This window comes from Bos grunniens, chromosome X (assembly GCF_055505025.1).
Source record: "Bos grunniens cultivar Pamir isolate PY7600 chromosome X, Bosgru_T2T1.0, whole genome shotgun sequence".
Classification (NCBI taxonomy): domain Eukaryota; kingdom Metazoa; phylum Chordata; class Mammalia; order Artiodactyla; family Bovidae; genus Bos; species Bos grunniens.
In genome coordinates, this window is record NC_141194.1 from 95,684,643 (window position 1) to 95,702,379 (window position 17,737).

Sequence of the window (17,737 nt, forward strand, 5' to 3'; positions counted from 1 at the left end):
CTGGATAATTGATTATGTTTTGGAAAACAAAAGTAAAGCAATTATCTTGTTACACTACCAAGAAGATGAAAGAGATAGTTATAATATAGTTAAACCAAAGAAACAGAAATATTAAAATATATATCTATCAGTAATATTGTTGTTGCTTAGTTGCTAAGTCATGTCCAGCTCTTTTTTAGACTCCATGAACTATAGCCTACCAGGTTCTTCTGTCCATGGGATTTCCCAGGCAAAAATCCTGGCATGGGTTGCCATTTCCTTCTCCAGGGGATCTTCCCAACCCAGAGATTGAACCTGTGTCTCCTGCATTGACAGGAGGATCATTTACACTGAGCCACCAGGGATATTAGCTACCATTTATCTGTATTCTTGCCTGGAGAATCCCATGGACAGAGGAATCTGACAGGCTACAGTCCATAGTGTTGCAAAGAGATGGACACGACTGTACAGCTAAGCATGTGCGATTCAGAATTCATTGTGTCAGGTAGTATGAAAATGTATACACACAATTATACAATAATATTGTATACAATATATATGATATATATTATATATATATATCATATATATATTATATATATATATACAATTTAATTATTGGTACAACATCATGAAATGACTAATCAATGGCAAACCAGATTTTTCATTCAGATATGTCTGATTCCAAGCCCCACTATATTCTACTATTACAAGCATTTGATTTCAGGAGATCATTGTAAAGTCATTCAAATGAATGACAAGATAAATCTTACTAATAAACGTGTTTTATAAGAAGAAAGATTTGGGAGCATGTGAAGTCCTGTAAAATGTTATGTTTATCACTTGAATTTTTCTGTAGATGCTTCAAGTCACAAACTGAGTCTTATCTGTCATGTTGGGGGTGGGGTGGTGGTGATGGTGGTGATTCATTGTAAGTAAGAAAAAAAGCATAAAAGAATTCAACGATTTGAAAAATGTTGGAGGATTCATATGCAGAAAAAAGTGTAATGTTTACATGGGAGGGAAGCATTGATTCTAGTTCTAATGAACATAGGGTGATTGAAGAATACTGAGAAATCCGAAGAACATGCAGCATTATGGTATGAAATAGTGGTACTGAAAAGATGTGACAAAGAATCCTGAAAGAGAGCAGTACCCACAGGGAGATGGTAGTGTTGAGTAGAGGTGACTCTTCTCTGGACACGTGGAAAAGCATTAGTGTATATCACTGGGAGGTAGAGAAGGCTGAACAGAGAGAACATGAAAAATGCTATTAATTGTTGACAAGGTTTATTCATGAGCATATAAAAAATACTCCTGGGAACTTTTACAAAATTTGAATATTAGACCATTTAACAAGGATCTGGAAATCCTGCATTAGCAAATCTAGAAGAAGAAAAAAAGCCAACAAAAACTTGTTTAGGAAAATTTATATAGACTATCCACTCCTTGAGAGTGGGGATTTTAGCTGAATACCCTGTACCACTTTCACCTTGAAATTTAAGGTTCCTAGTGTTTGGCTTAGCTAAGAGGACAAGCGAAAGCCTCACAGACTGCTTCCATCAGTATCCACACACAAATCGCTGCTTATCCTACAAAGTGTGCTTTTTCTGCCGTGACAAAGTTTAACATCTGATCAGAAAATCTCACAGACGTTGTTAATCTCTTGATAATCCCACAGCAGCTGTATTGCAGTCCCTCAGGAAAAAAAAAAAAAAAAGTAGATTTCTAAGCAAATCAAGTTTTATTTGAGCTGAATTATGGGATGTTTAGAGAAGTGTTTTATCCCTGTTAATTGTATTTTTCACATGGAAAATAGTCATGGGTCAGTGAATCAGTAACCCCTGTATGCCTTAAAGACACATCTTTTTGTTTAATGGATTGGCCAATACAAAATTCTGGGCTTTTCAAATGGTTGATAATCCCAGGAAATTTCAGATTGATTATGTTCCCTTTGTAGACAAATCTGTTAAGGAGTTTGATATTATATAAAAAAAAATTATTAAAAAAAACCCAATGCCCTTGTCCTGCTGGATTTAAGTTGAAGCTTTAAAATAATTAAACTGTACTTGAATTGGAAATCTCTTCCAGTAATTGCAGAGATGGTTTGCTTCTTCATGTTTTGCAAGGCTTTTAACATTGTCTTTAAATATACCAATGCCAGCTTAAGGAATACACACACAGAGAGACTGTTGATCATTCCAACATGGATATGAAGATTCTATTTGTTCTGCTTTGGCTATCCTTTTGCTCCCTAAGAATTTCTATTCTCCCCAAATGCTATTTAAAAATTAAACAAAGAACGGTTTCCTAGAGACAAGTACTTGTGTACGGAATAAGAATCTTGATGTTTAAGGCTTTGGGGAGGAGTTTGTAAAAATAGCACCAAACACAGTTTTCAAATCCCTTTATGCCAATCCTCACACAGCCCTTAATCCTGGCGTCATTTTAATGCCTGTTACTAGCTCTTAAAGCAGTTGTGAAAAAGAGTATGTAGGGGTAGGAGTAGCTGGACAAATTTAGGACTAGATTCTCTCAGCCTTACTCATGGAAAAATTATCAGTTTAAAATGAGAAAAGTATTTGTGGGATTTTGGGCCTGTTTGGGTTTGTTTGTTGCTTTGCGTGTGTGCCTGCTCAGTTGCTCAGCCCTGTCCAACTCTTTGAAACCCCATGGACTGTAGCCCACCAGGATTCTCTGTCCATGGACTTCCTAGACAAGAATACTAGAGTGGATTGCCATTTCCTCCTACAGGAGATATTCCTGACTCAGGGATTCAACTTGCGTGTCCAGCATTGGCAGGAGGATTCTTTACTAGTGAGCCACTTGGGAAGTTGTGTTATTTCCTAATCCACAAAAGGGCTAAAATCATACTGGCCGTATACCTGTTGATATTGTGAGGAAGAACTGAGATGAAGGGTGTTGAAATACTTCAAAATTTATAAAACCTAAAGAAAAGTGTTGCTATCTTATGAAAGAAACAAAAGAGGACAAAGAGTCAAAGATCTTGACATTTTCCTCACTACTTTTCAGTTCAATAAAGTGTAAAGAGAGCAAATAAGAGTCTGCTTACACATTTTATAAATGAAATTATGAAATTGATTTAGTATCAATAAGTACACACTCACACAAAGTATTTATTTTGTTGTTTAGTCACTAAGGGCTTCCCTGATAGTTCAGTTGGTGAAGAATCTGCCTGTAATGCAGGAGACCCTGGTTTGATTCCTGGGCTAGGAAGATCCACTGGAAAAGGGATAGGCTACCCACTCCAGTATTCTTGGGCTTCCCTTGTGGCTCAGCTGGTGAAGAATCTGCCTGCAATGTGTGAGACCTGGGTTCAATCCTTGGGTTGGGAAGATCCCCTGGAGAAGGGAAAAGCTATCCACTCCAGGATTCTGGCCTGGAGAATTCCATGGACTATTTAGTCCATGGGGTTGCAAAGAGTTGGACGCGACTGAGCAACTGTCATTTAGTCGCTAAGTCATGTCTTATTCTTTTGCAACCCCATGAACTGTAGCCCACCAGGCTCCTCTGTCCATGGGATTCTCCAGGTGAGAATGCTAGAATGAGTTGCCATTTCCTTCTCCAGGGGATCTTCCCAACCCAGGGATCCAACCTGTGTCTCCTGCATTGGCAGGCAGATTCTATACCACTGAGCCACCAGGGAAACCCATTATTTTTACCAAATATGTTGCTCCTTATATGTTAAGTAGTAGCCTTTGGATGCAGCTGGCTTTATAGTATAGAGAATAAAGGACATCACTAATGGAGGTGCTTTTGTTATACTTGACATTATAGTCAAACCTTTCTGTATTTTTCTAGTTTTAGCATCTGATTACTGATTCTTTTTAAAATACACTGTAGTGAATGAGCTGTTTCCAGAAGTCTTTAGATTTTTCCTTATATATTTAAAGCTTCATATTTTGAAAAACTTCCACACACATAGATAATCCATCCAATCATCCCCAGACATAGGAAAACCTTTTTCATTATGTTTCATATTTTCTCTTTGATATTTTATTCTTTTGATATTTCCAATGTAGTTTCATTAGCATTGTTTAAACAATATAGTTGTTTTTCTTGAAGTATATACACATGGCTCAGCTTGAAATTCCAGATAGCAGTATAAATGATGCCCAAAGTATAGACTCTGAAGATATATAGATTTAGATTTCTTATCCTAACTCTACTATATATTAACTGTGTGACCTTGAGCAAGTTATAGAACTTCTCTGACCTTCACTTTGGGTAGTAATAATATCTATATTGGAATTCCCTGGTGGCTCAGATGGTAAAGAGTCTGCCTGCAAAGCAAGAGACACAGGTTCGATCTCTGGGTCTGGAAGATTCCCTGGAGAAAGGCATGGCAACACAGTCCAGTATTCTTGCCTGGTGAATCCCATGCACAGAGGAGCCAGGTGGGCTACAGTCCATGGGGTCACAAAGAGTCAGACACAACTGAGTGACGAACTCTTTCACTTTCACTTTTAGTACCTACATTACAGGACTGATGAAAAGCTTAAAAGATAAATATGATAGATTTCCACTACAGGGTCTAGCACCTGGATGGTAACTGACAAATGTGTGTGTGTGTATGTGTGTGTGTTAGCTGCTCAGTTGTGTCTGATTATTTGCAATCCCATGGACTGTAGCCCACCAGGCTCCTCTGTCCATGGAATTCACCAGGCAAGAATACTGGAATGTGTTGCCATGCCTTTCTCCAGGGGATTTCCAGAACCAGAGATCGAACCTGGGTCTCCCGAACTGGAGGCAGATTCTTTATGGTTCAAGCTATCCAGAAAGGATAATAACTATAGTTTGGAATAAACAAAGAGCATGTTCAATTTCTTGGCAGATATTCTCAGTAAATAACTAAAACACTTGGATTTAAAATCTCTAGTGTCTTGCTTATATGCCTCCATGCATACCTCTTTGTAGTTGTTATGACTACTAGTTTTTCACCTTTACAATTCAATTCAGCAGAAAATTATTGAACATTCACTGAATGTCAGTCACTGTGTTAAGTGCTGGGGAGCTGAAGATAAATAAGCCAGAAGCCTTGTACTGGAGGAACTCTTTAGGATCCAGAAGTGAAGATGCTCATTTTATCTATCTTAGTACTGAGGATAAGTGAAAAATATTGATGATTACCAGCTGAAGTATGTGTTTACATTTTGATAAATGGCATTTAAGATTGTTCTTTATTTGTTAAACTGTAGAAAAATGAAAAAAAATCCATTATTTTTGCTTATTCATTAATCTACTTCTGCGTGTTCAGAAAACAAACATCAGAGAAACATGGCACCCACCATAATTATTTTATAAATTCTCTTAGTATTTCTTCTGTGTTTTTATTGCTTTTTTATGTGCCTTGACATTTTCATGTGAGTAAAATATAATCAGTTCCACAGACAAGTTATTCTCAGGTCCACAAAGGGAAAAGTCATTCAATAAACATAAATAATAAGGTAAAAGAAATTGCTAGATGCCAATACACAGCTGATATAGGTGTGAGTGTGCTTTTTTTTTTTAACTTTGATTATAACCATATGCAATAGTGTATCTGAGGAATATTATTTTGTTGTTGTTATTGCCCCCAATATATAGAGTTAGAACAGCCAGAATAACTACAGGTCATCTACTTGCCATGGATGAATAGAAAATCCTCTAAGGAACAAAAATATTTGTCTAAATGCACAATAGCTGATCAGATCATAAAGGTATTCTGTTAAATCTGTGTTCTTGATGAAAGGAATTAAAATCCTTAGAGTACAGGGCTAGTTATACAAGTCCTTTGGTATTATTCCAACCCCAGAGTCCTGGGCTCTGATAACAGGGGTGTTGCAGGTTTCTTCTGACACAGATCTTCAGGACTTCAACTCCAGATTATGTCTAGTCCCCAAAGGATCCTAGTGTAGTGCAGAGACTAAGAATTCATACTTTGAGGCTACACAGTCAGTGTGAATCTTGTTTCTTGCCGCTTAATATGTGCATGACCTTGGATAAATTACTTGACCCCTTGAGGTTTCAGTTTCCCACTTCTTTAATGATAAGAATACTTACTTCATAAGATTATTGTGACTTTTTAAAAGTTAATAGATGTAACATGCTTAGACTTATTCCTGACATATAGGAAGTGTCCATTGGTTTTATCAGTAGCCTGACTTGTTTAATTGAATATCCTGTCTGGATCCTTGATGACTTTTTTAAAATCAGTTTTAATTAGTCAATGATTAGGAAGATATTGGGTGCTCATCCTGTGATCAACACTATGATGGATGCTGAGAAACATTATAAAGACTCATGTACTGAAATGTGCATGACACATATACATATATTCTTGATTTTAATGCAGGTTAATTTTTAAAAGTGAAGAGTAATGAGATGCTCCACATTTTAGAATCTGCTTTTAAAAGAGTTGCAATGTTTTTTTTTTTTTCCTTCCTTCTTTCTTTCTTTCTCTCTCTCTCTCCCCTTCTCTGTCTCTATTAGACAGAGTTTTGTAAAATTTCCAGTCTATTGATAAGTTCAGGGTCTTTGCCACTTTCAAAGAATATCATGCAAAAGCCTTGAAACAGCTTTCTTTGATATACTTCCATTCACTTTGCTGACAAAGGTAGGTCCATATAGTCAAAGCTATGGTTTTTCCAGTAGTCATGTATGGATGTGAGTGTTGGACCATAAAGACACCTGAGCACCAAAGAATTGATGCTTTTGAATTGTGGTGTTGAAGAAGACTCTTGAGAGTCCCTTGGACAGCAAGGAGATCAAACCAGTCAATCCCAAAGGAAATCAAGCCTGAATATTCATTGGAAGGACTGATGCTGAAAATTCAATACTCTGGCCACCTGATATGAAGTTCCAACTCATTGCAAAAGACCATGATTCTGGGCAACATTGAGGGCAGGAGCATAAGGAAGTGACAGAGGATGAGATGGTTAGATGGCATCACTGACTCAAGCATGAGTTTGAGCAAGCTCTGGGAGATGGTGAAGGACGGGGAAGCCTTGTGTGCTGCCATTCACAGGGTCACAAATAGCCAGACGCAACTTAGCCACTGAACAACAACATACTTCCATTCACATGGATGACTTTTTGTAGCTCTTCTACCCAGGTCAGTAGGTGCTCAATATGCTACTGGAGATCAGTGGAGAAATAACTCCAGAAAGAATGAAGGGATGGAGACAAAGCAAAAAGAATACCCAGCTGTGGATGTGACTGGTGATAGAAGCAAGATTTGATGCTGTAAAGAGCAATATTGCATAGGAACCTGGAATGTCAGGTCCATGAGTCAAGGCAAATTGGAAGTGGTCAAACAAGAGATGGCAAGAGTGAAGGTCGACATTCTAGGAATCAGCGAACCAAAATGGACTGGAATGGGTGAATTTAACTCAGATGACCATTATATCTACTATTGTGGGAAGGAATCCCTCAGAAGAAATGGAGTAGCCATCATGGTCAACAAAAGAGGCCAAAATGCAGTACTTGGATGCAATCTCAAAAACGACAGAATGATCTCTGTTCATTTTCAAGGCAAACCATTCAATATCACAGTAATCCAAGTCTATGCCCCAACCAGTAATGCTGAAGAAGCTGAAGTTGAACGGTTCTATGAAGACCTACAAGACCTTTTAGAACTAACACCCAAAAAAGATGTGCTTTTCATTATAGGGGACTGGAATGCAAAAGTAGGAAGTCAAGAAACACCTGGAGGAACAGGCAAATTTGGCCTTGGAATAGGGAATGAAGCAGGGCAAAGACTAATAGAGTTTTGCCAAGAAAATGCACTGGTCATAGCAAACACCCTCTTCCAGCAATACAAGAGAAGACTGTACACATGGACATCACCAGATGGTCAACACCAAAATCAGATTGATTATGTTCTTTGCAGCCAAAGATGGAGAAGCTCTATACAGTCAGCAAAAACAAGACCGGGAGCTGACTGTGGCTCAGACCATGAACTCCTTATTACCAAATTCAGACTTAAATTGAAGAAAGTAGGGAAAACCACGAGACCATTCAGGTATGACCTAAATCAAACCCCTTATGATTATACAGTGGAAGTGAGAAATAGATTTAAGGGCCTAGATCTGATATATAGAGTGCCTGATGAACTATGGAATGAGGTTCGTGACATTCTACAGGAGACAGGGATCAATACCATCACCATGGAAAAGAAATGCAGAAAAGCCAAATGGCTGTCTGGGGAGGCCTAACAAATAGTTGTGAAAAGAAGAGAAGCGAAAAGCAAAGGAGAAAAGGAAAAATATAAGCATCTGAATGCAGAGTTCCAAAGAATAGCAAGAACAGATAAGAAAGCCTTCCTTAGCTATCAATGCAAAGAAATAGAGGAAAACAACACAATGGGAAAGACTAGAGATCTCTTCAAGAAAATTAGAGATACCAAGGGAACATTTCATGCAAAGATGGGCTCAATAAAGGACAAGAATGGTATGGACCTAACAGAAGCAGAAGATATTAAGAAGAGTGCCGGGAGCCGGCATATTGCATATTGAGTGCATATTGCATATTGAGTGCAGCACTTTCCACAGCATCATCTTTCAGGATCTGGAATAGCTCAACTGGAATTCTATCACTGCCAGTAGCCAGCGTGAGGAACTCCGTCCATGACAAAGGTCATGAGGAAGGAGGCTCGGCATACGCAAAGGCGGGATCGAGCTTCAGGAGTCCCCCTGGAAATTCTCGAGCATATACCCCCAAAACCAGAGTCTGCCTACTTTCTGCTTTGTGCTTTCACCTACACCTCTGACTTTACGGGGGGCTGTCCCCCACTACCTCTCTCTGAAAAAAGAGTTAGCTTACAGCTCCAGTTAATAATTCCTGGGTGTGACAGTGTTTAACCTACAAACTCCTTTGGAAGTCCTCTAGCCTGCCTGAATAGGTTTTTCCGGCCACGTGTGACTGTTCAGAGCCTCCCAACTGTGAGAGGCAGGAGATGTTCTAAACTGTCTAAACACAGATTCTTTTGAGTAGTTAAAAGATTGATTAGAAATTGTATTGGTGAAGGGATTTTCACTTGTTGGGCCAATGTTTGCTGCTAAGTTTCCATATCCCTTTCCTGCTGTGTCCCTGGCAGTGTATTGATTAATATAATTGGTGTAAGTAGTAGCTTTAATGTTTGTAACCTGTTAATTCTTTTTCTTGTTATAGCCCACCACACCTTTGCTCTGTAGGAATGCAACTTTATCTAATGCTTTTGGAGGGTGGCTCCTGACCAATCACCTTTAGAGAAAAATAAGTTTTCTGAAGAAAGGGTCTTAAAATGTTAAAAGGCCTCCGGGCCAGAAGATGATGCAAATCACCTAAGCTTTTGCATATGATAAGTTTGCAGGAAGAAAGCCTGGCTTGCTGCCTGACTCTACCCCTTCCCCCATTATCCTCTATGCATAACTTAAGGTATAAAAACTACTTTGGAAAATAAAGTGCGGGCCTTGTTCACCGAAACTTGGTCTCCCCATGTCGTTCTTTGTCTTACCTTCTGGCTGAATTATTCAGCCTCTTTTCTCCACTGAATTTCCTCACTGAACTATCCTTATTTCAGCCTCTTTTCTTCACTGAATTTTACTGAGCTATCCTCATTCTATTACTCTTTATATCCTTAATTAACATTTAATTAAGCAGTTGTTTCCTGATCTTCGCCTACGCCGTCTCTCCTTCGAATACCCTGGATCAGCCGGGGCTGGTCCCCGGCAGAAGAGAGGGCAGAATACACAGAAGAACTGTACAAAAAAGATCTTCACGACCCAGATAATCACGATGGTGTGATCACTGACATAGAACCAGACATCCTGGAATGTGAAGTTAAGTGGGCCTTAGAAAGCATCACCACAAACAAAGCTAGTGGAAGTGATAGAATTCCAGTTGAGCTATTCCAAATCCTGAAAGATGATGCTGTGAAAGTGCTGCCCTCAATATGCCAGCAAATTTGGAAAACTCAGCAGTGGCCACAGGACTGGAAAAGGTCAGTTTTCATTCCAATCCCAAAGAAAGGCAATGCCAAAGAATGCTCAAACTACTGCTCAGTTGCACTCATCTCACATGCTAGTAAAGCAATGCTCAAAATTCTCCAAGCAAGGCTGGCTTCAGCAATACGTGTACTGTGAACTTCCTGATGTTCAAGCTGATTTTAGAAAAGGCAGAGGAACCAGAGATCAAATTGCCAACATCTGCTGGATCATGGATAAAGCAAAAGAGTTCCAGGAAAACATCTATTTCTGCTTTATTGACTATGCCAAAGCCTTTGACTGTGTGGATCACAATAAACTGTGGAAAATTCTTCAAGAGATGGGAATACCAGACCACATGATCTGCCTTTGAGAAATCTGTATGCAGGTGAGGAAGCAATGGTTAGAACTGGACATGGAACAACAGACTGGCTCCAAATAGGAAAAGGAGTACGTCAAGGCTGTATATTGTCACCCTGTTTATTTAACTTATATGCAGAGTACATGATGAGAAATGCTGGACTGGAAGAAACACAAGCTGGAATCAAGATTGCCGGGAGAAATATCAGTAACCTCAGATATGCAGATGACACCACCCTTAGGCAGAAAGTGAAGAGGAACTAAAAAGCCTCTTGGTGAAAGTGAAAGTGGAAAGTGAAAAAGTTGGCTTAAAGCTCAACATTCAGAAAACGAAGATCATGGCATCTGGTCCCATCACTTCATGGGGAATAGATGGGGAAACAGTGCAAACAGTGTCAGACTTTGTTTTTTGAGGGCTCCAAAATCACTGCAGATGGTGATTGCAGCCATGAAATTAAAAGACGCTTACTCCTTGGAAGGAAAGTTATGACCAACCTAGATAGCATATTGAAAAGCAGAGACATTACTTTGCCAACAAAGGTTCGTCTAGTCAAGGCTATGGTTTTTCCTGTGGTCATGTATGGATGTGAGAGTTGGACTGTGAAGAAGGCTGAGCACCGAAGAACTGATGCTTTTGAACTGCGGTGTTGGAGAAGACTCTTGAGAGTCCCTTGGACTGCAAGGAGATCCAACCAGTCCATTCTGAAGGAGATCAGCCTTGGGATTTCTTTGGAGGGAATGATGCTGAAGCTGAAACTCCAGTACTTTGGCCACCTCATGCAAAGGGTTGATTCACTGGAAAAGACTCTGATGCTGGGAGGGATTGGGGGCAGGAGGAGAAGGGGACGCCAGAGGATGAGATGGCTGGATGGCATCGCTGACTCGATGGACTTGAGTCTGAATGAACTCTGGGAGTTGGTGATGGACAGGGAGGCCTGGCTGCTGTGATTCATGGGATCGCAAAGAGTCGGACACTACTGAGCGACTGAACTGAACTGAACTACCCTATGTATCATGGCCCTCGGTTAAAACTGCTGTACAAGCAGTTTAATATTCGACATTTCTCTAGCACACGTCTTGCACTCTTTTGTATCTTCTTTTCCTTGGTTTTGGGAAATGCAGTTGTTTTTACTTCATTTCTGTATTTGGGAGATCTTCTTCCTATGTTCTCCAGAGTTGTTACCTTAATGACCCTCATCTCATAATGCTGACAAGAATTTGATGTCTTCACATATTTTGAGAATAATCAGCTTCTGAGCTATTCCACATTTTATACCTGTTGTATCTTGATGAAATTGATTTGCCTCTCAGAGTAGATGTTCAGATTCTTTGATCTTTCAAGGCATCTGCAAGAATCTGTCCTGTTTTATCTCTGCTTGAATCTATGAATGTCATGACCTGTCCTTAAATTCTGGCATAGAATAAGTACTATTCCAATTAGCATTGAAATTAAAATTATTTTCAAAGATGAAGTGGGCCAATGGGATTCACTGAGTGTACTCTTCTATGTATTCTCCTACTGCATGTGAAATAAGCACTTGGCTCAGTTGTGACAGGAAAGGATATGACATTGTAAGGTTGTGGAAGGAAAGGATTGCTTCTTTCTCTTGTTTTCCTGAACAAAATCTGTTCATAGTCTACTAAAAAAAATAAAATTCTGACTTTTACCTCCAGTTAGACAGAAATATCTGACCTGAATATATTAAACTCCCACCAAAATGCACTTAATAATAACAAACTATTTGCTCACTTTCTTTGTTATTGTCAGTACCATTTCCAGTAAACACTTACTTCTGGAATATTTGAATTCTTATATGTTGGAAAGGGAGAAGTGTGACACAGTTCCTTTCCCATGGGAACCTTGCTGAGAGCTCATTTGAGCTGTGACCTGTTTAAGCTGCAAGGAATTATTAGTATTTTTGTAGGATCTTTAAAATGGAGATCCAGAGTAAAGGACGATGCATCAAAATCAGACCTTTTCACTCCTCTATATAGCAAATGAAAAATACCAGAAAGTATATTTTCTTTCATATAAAAGTGTTTCAGAACTTTCTCCCTTTATCAGATCCTCTTAATAGGGGCAGTTTATCTGTGAAATTACTTTTTTTCAGTAAAAATTGTTCTATGCAAATTGTGCATCTTGGATCCTAGAGTTCTGACTGGCAGCAGTTAGATTTAAACTCTGTGATTGTATCAAGGCAAGTATAAAATCTTTTTGTAGGTGTGCAATTTCTTAAGTGAATAACGTAGTGGCTATAGAAATAGTCTGGTACATTCGTATTAATAAATGGAATTTTTAAAATGAGTCCAGTAACAGTCTTTTAAACAGTGGCCTGATATTATTTTTTTTATGAACGAGAGGAATTGGCAAGGTGAATAGCTGTTTGGGGGATAAAGTCTTTTAATTGTTGGATTCCTTTGACTTCCATTACTGTGTAAAGACAAAGAACCACCTAAGCATGTTATTCTAAGAAACAAAAAATGTGGTTCAGTTGTAATAACGACAGCAAAAAATTGCACTTTCAAGGCTTTAGTTTCTTATTCTCTGTTCTTTTTCTTCTGTGGAAGCCATAGTGTTCCCTGCATTCCCAACACCTCCTTACCTAGCTAATTTTTCATTCTCCAGAGATCCCAATTTAAATATCACTTCCATCAGGAAGCTTTCCAAGGTACACCAAATTAAGGTTGTATGTTCTATGGTTTTCATAGTACCTTTGACTTTCCTAGTTCAGCACATATCACATTGTGTTGTACTTACTTGTCCTCACATCTTCCTCCTTAACTAATGGTCAGCTTCCTCCACAATACAAATAACTACTATTTATTGAATTTATATTATGGGCCAGGCTCTATTCTAAGTATTGAATGCTTTACATATTTTATATTTTTTTACTTCTTAAAACAAAACAATGATAACTCTTATCAATCCACTTTACAGATGAGCAAACTGAGATACGTAACAATTGAATATCTTGCTCAAGGTTACATAGCCAATGAGTGGATGTTTGCTTTGACTGATAGGGAGTTGTATTTACATAGGGATTTGTGTGCTAAAAAACAAAAAAGCAACTAATATACAGCTTCTACCTGAAATCTTCCCAACAATTTGCAGTTTCATTAGACACAAGTCTATTTTTAGGTAGACCTAGTTAATGGGCATGCACACACATAGACACACATATATACACATCAAAATAAATACACTACACATGTGAATATAACTCTTGGAAAATGTCAAAAGTTAAATATTGGGTTTGACATTTTCCATAGGCTTGAAAAAATAAACCTCAGTTGCTTCATGAATCTTGGTTAAATTGGTTGTTCATTAATTGTTGTCATTTTCAGTATATAGCAATATTATGTGGTATCTTAGATGGAGCCTGATCATGCCCCAGAGAGACACGATTATTTACTGGAATATGTCGCTGGACGATATCCAGAGGGGGGATCAGAGGATTGTTTTCTTCACTCAAAATTTGCCTGGTGTGCTTTAAACAAAGTCATCAGTAATGTTGATATGTCAACATAATTTAATTTATGATCTTATAAGCTATTGCCCTGAAATCATTAAGCGGTATAAAAAAAAAAACACTAAAAATAATCAGACATTGTATCTTACAAAGGTCCTGAGACTTTTGTGACCTTTTGAATGCAAGTTATAGGCAAAAAGAATTTTCTCTCAAGATATCCTAGAAACAGTATTCAGTTACTCCTAAACCTCAGACTGAGATTGACATGCATATTAAGAAAAGAATAGAAGTAATTTCTTGTCTTAGAAATCATATGAACGATTGTGGTTATGTATTCTTGCTTCTCTGTTAGTTTTTCTTACTCAGCAAGGTTGCTATGGTTTAAAACTGGCTGTCCTTAGAAAATCAATACTGATGAGTCATGATATCATAGTCACTCATTGGGATATAAAGAATGTTTCTTTTTACTCTGGCCACTATTTAGATGTGTGCATATGAATTAATTAACCTAAGTATACAATCTTGTACAGTTGTTACTAAATTAACCTGTGCAAACTAAAGATTAGCATATCCAAGGAAATCACAAATATACATGGGAGTCAATTTGCAGTGATTTACAGGCTGCTTCAAAAATTTCCACAAAGCATTTCATTTTTTAGTATCCCTATTCATTATTTTGTTATATTTACAAACCTATCTAAACCCTTCAAAAAAAGTTATCAACTAAGACAACACGTTTTACAATTCCTTTTCCTCTGCCCTCCTCTCATAATTTTAATGGGCTTGGAGAATGTTATGAGCAGGTGCTTCTCTTTTTTATAAATAAGGACTATGCTAGATATCCACTATGGATTTCAAGTATTATATTTTTTTTAGATTTAAAAATTGTCACTGAAACAAATCCATAGAGCATACAAAACATATTTTGGTTTTTTCTTTCAAGTAATGTCACTTCAAATTATTTTGAACTTTATCTAGATATAATTGACATATAACAGTGTATATGTTTAAGGTACATCATCTTGATTTGCTATATTTATATATTACAAAATGATTACCACCATAGTTTTAGCTAATACCTCTATCCTATCACATAGCTACTATTTCTTTTTTGTGGTGAGAACATTTAAGATCTACTCTTGTAGCAATTTTCAAGGATATAATAGAGTATTATTAGCTTTAATCATCAAGCTGTACACTAGACCCTCTAGAACTTATTTGTCTTGTAACTGAAAGTTTGCACCCTTTGACCAATATCTCCACATTTCCCCACATCCTAGCCTCTGGTACCACTTGAGTATTATGTAAAAATCATTACAATCACTTAGTGAGGAAAAGCAACGAATCTGAGATACATGCATACAAGAAGCTTGGGATCACTGGTTACTTGCAGATTTTATAAGATAATAAATGAAAAGATTTGTTTTGTTTCTTCTGTGAGGTTATGATTCTAAACCCTATAAACCTTAGAGTTATAGGTTAATGTCCTTTTTCCTTCTTCTAAGAAGCATTGAAATAATTAAAAAATAAAGTATTTTTGTATTCTGTGCTTTGCAGAGTTAAGCTTTGTAGTTAAAACCTACATCCTTTAATTTTTATGTTACTCAAGTTATATTTATATATTGGACATATATAATTAATTTGCTATAATTTATTGTTAAATAAGGTTAACAGCAAAAATGGTGTTTCTTTTTCACCTTATTACAAGTTGAAACTAAAAGTCAAGCTTCATTTTAATCCCTTAGTACTTTAACCCAATTCCATGCAGATTGGAATCTCACATTTGTGCTATGAGTGATGTTAGATGCCAATCAAGTTAAGTGCTACTGTGTCACTATACAGGATGTCAGAACAGCCTGTGTGAGAGTACCAAAGGAACAGAAAAAACTACTCTTTTTTTTTTAATATAAATTTATTTAATTGGAGGCTAATTACTTTACAATATTATATTGGTTTTGCCATACATCAACATGAATCCTCCACGGGGGTACACGTGTTCCCCATCCTGAACCCCCCTCCCACCTCCCTCCCCATACCATCCCTCTGGGTCATCCCAGTGCACCAGCCCTGAGCATCCTGTATCATGCATCGAGCCTGGTCTGGCGATTCGTTAAGGTTTTCATATATGCTGCTATATTTCTTTATAATAATTCAGTAGTGTTTGATTGGTATGGTGGTTTTTACTCTGCTACAGATGGACTTAACAGATATAAGAAGAAACTGTGTCTTCCGGTGTATATATCAGGAAAAAAAAAAAAAAACTTAACAGCAAGCATATTTGAAAAGAGATAATTGGGGGACTGCTGGGAAGAGTAATAGCAGTTCAGAGTAAGTAGATTATTTTATTCTCTGAGAGAAAATTCTTTGGAAGGCTAGGGAGGGTGACAAGGTATGAAAGCCAAAGGTACTTTTTAATTATATAAGGTAGATCTGAATGATCCTGTAGGTAATAAAACTAATATTTCAAATTAATGGTACAAAAGCTTCAGAATATGTTATAGCTATGTCAGTTCAATTCAGTCACTCAGTCATGATACCAATTAGTAAATTTCTGAATAAAGAGACCTTAGAGGATTAATCAATAAATTCATTAGATACTGCCTCTATATAAACCATTTATAAGATATATAAATCTATTTGACTGATTTAGGCAAGCATATATTAGTTAATTATGGGTTTCCCAGGTAGTGTAGTGGTAAAGAATCCACCTGCCAAGGCAGGAGGCACGAGAGACTCAGGTTTGATCCCTGGGTCAAGAAGATGCCCTGGAGAAGAAAATGGCAACCCATTTCAGTATTCTTGCCAGGAGAATCTCATGGACAGAGGAACCTGGCCATGCAGTCCAAAAGAGTCAGACATGACTGAGTGACTGAGCGCAGGCACACATATTAATTAATTATAAGTAAATGAAAGCTGTAATCAAATAATTTTACTTAGCATTGCAATGATCATTAAAGGACAGAAATCAAAGAGGCCCTCATGAACCAAACTTAAAAGTCTCTTAAACAGGCTTCTCCCTCAACTACCTGTATAACTGTGAGATCTGGACAGTGTGCAATTTCCTTAACATGTCCTTTAAGCCATAATAAACATTATATATAGTGCCAGTTAGGTCCGAGATCACAAGCATTGTAACACATAAGCTATGTTTATTAGATACAGTTCAACTCAAATGTGTCAGTTAATTGTTTAGAGCAAATAGTAATTGAACTAACAAAAAAATTGTTATGGTGAGCTGAAGAGGAAGTAATTAAAAGCAGGGAGGATCAGGAGCAACACTTAAGTCACTCAGTGAAATACAACCTTGAGCAATAAGATATAACTGAAACTGACTAAAATTCTACTACAGTTAACAAATCAACTTTTCTATAATTCTGAGATTGCTGTTTCTGAGCAAATCCCAAGTATGCATCCCAGAAGCAGAGACAATATTGCCCTGTTCTTTGTAACAGTTGATAGAGTTGCTAATTAAGCATACTCGGTGTAAATCATGCCAATTGGCCAAACACAAGGCCTCAGATTCGAGTTCAGTTGTGAAAAGTATTGTTGAGTACCTTGTCTTTCTGAGTACCATATATTGGTGGCAAATCTTGCAATAGTTTCTTCTTGAAAGAAAAACAACAATGCAACTATCTTTTTAAAAGTCCCTTGAGACTTATGTATCAGTTGAAACAAAACAACACAATTCTTGCTTTATAGAGGAAAGAGATATAAAATTTGTGGGGAACCTACGGGAATGGGGGACAGTCATCATCTCCACAGTCATTCAACTGATGACTTGTTTGGTTCTTGGCTGTTTCTGATGGACTCCCCTGTAATTTCAGCCCAGATCAAGCTCTGGGCCAACCTAATGGCATTTCTAATTCTTATAACAGCAATAAAACCAGTTTAATTCTTCCTTCGAGGTCTTAGAGAGTCTGGGATCACCAGATTCACTCCAGGCTTACTATAACATGAACCTTC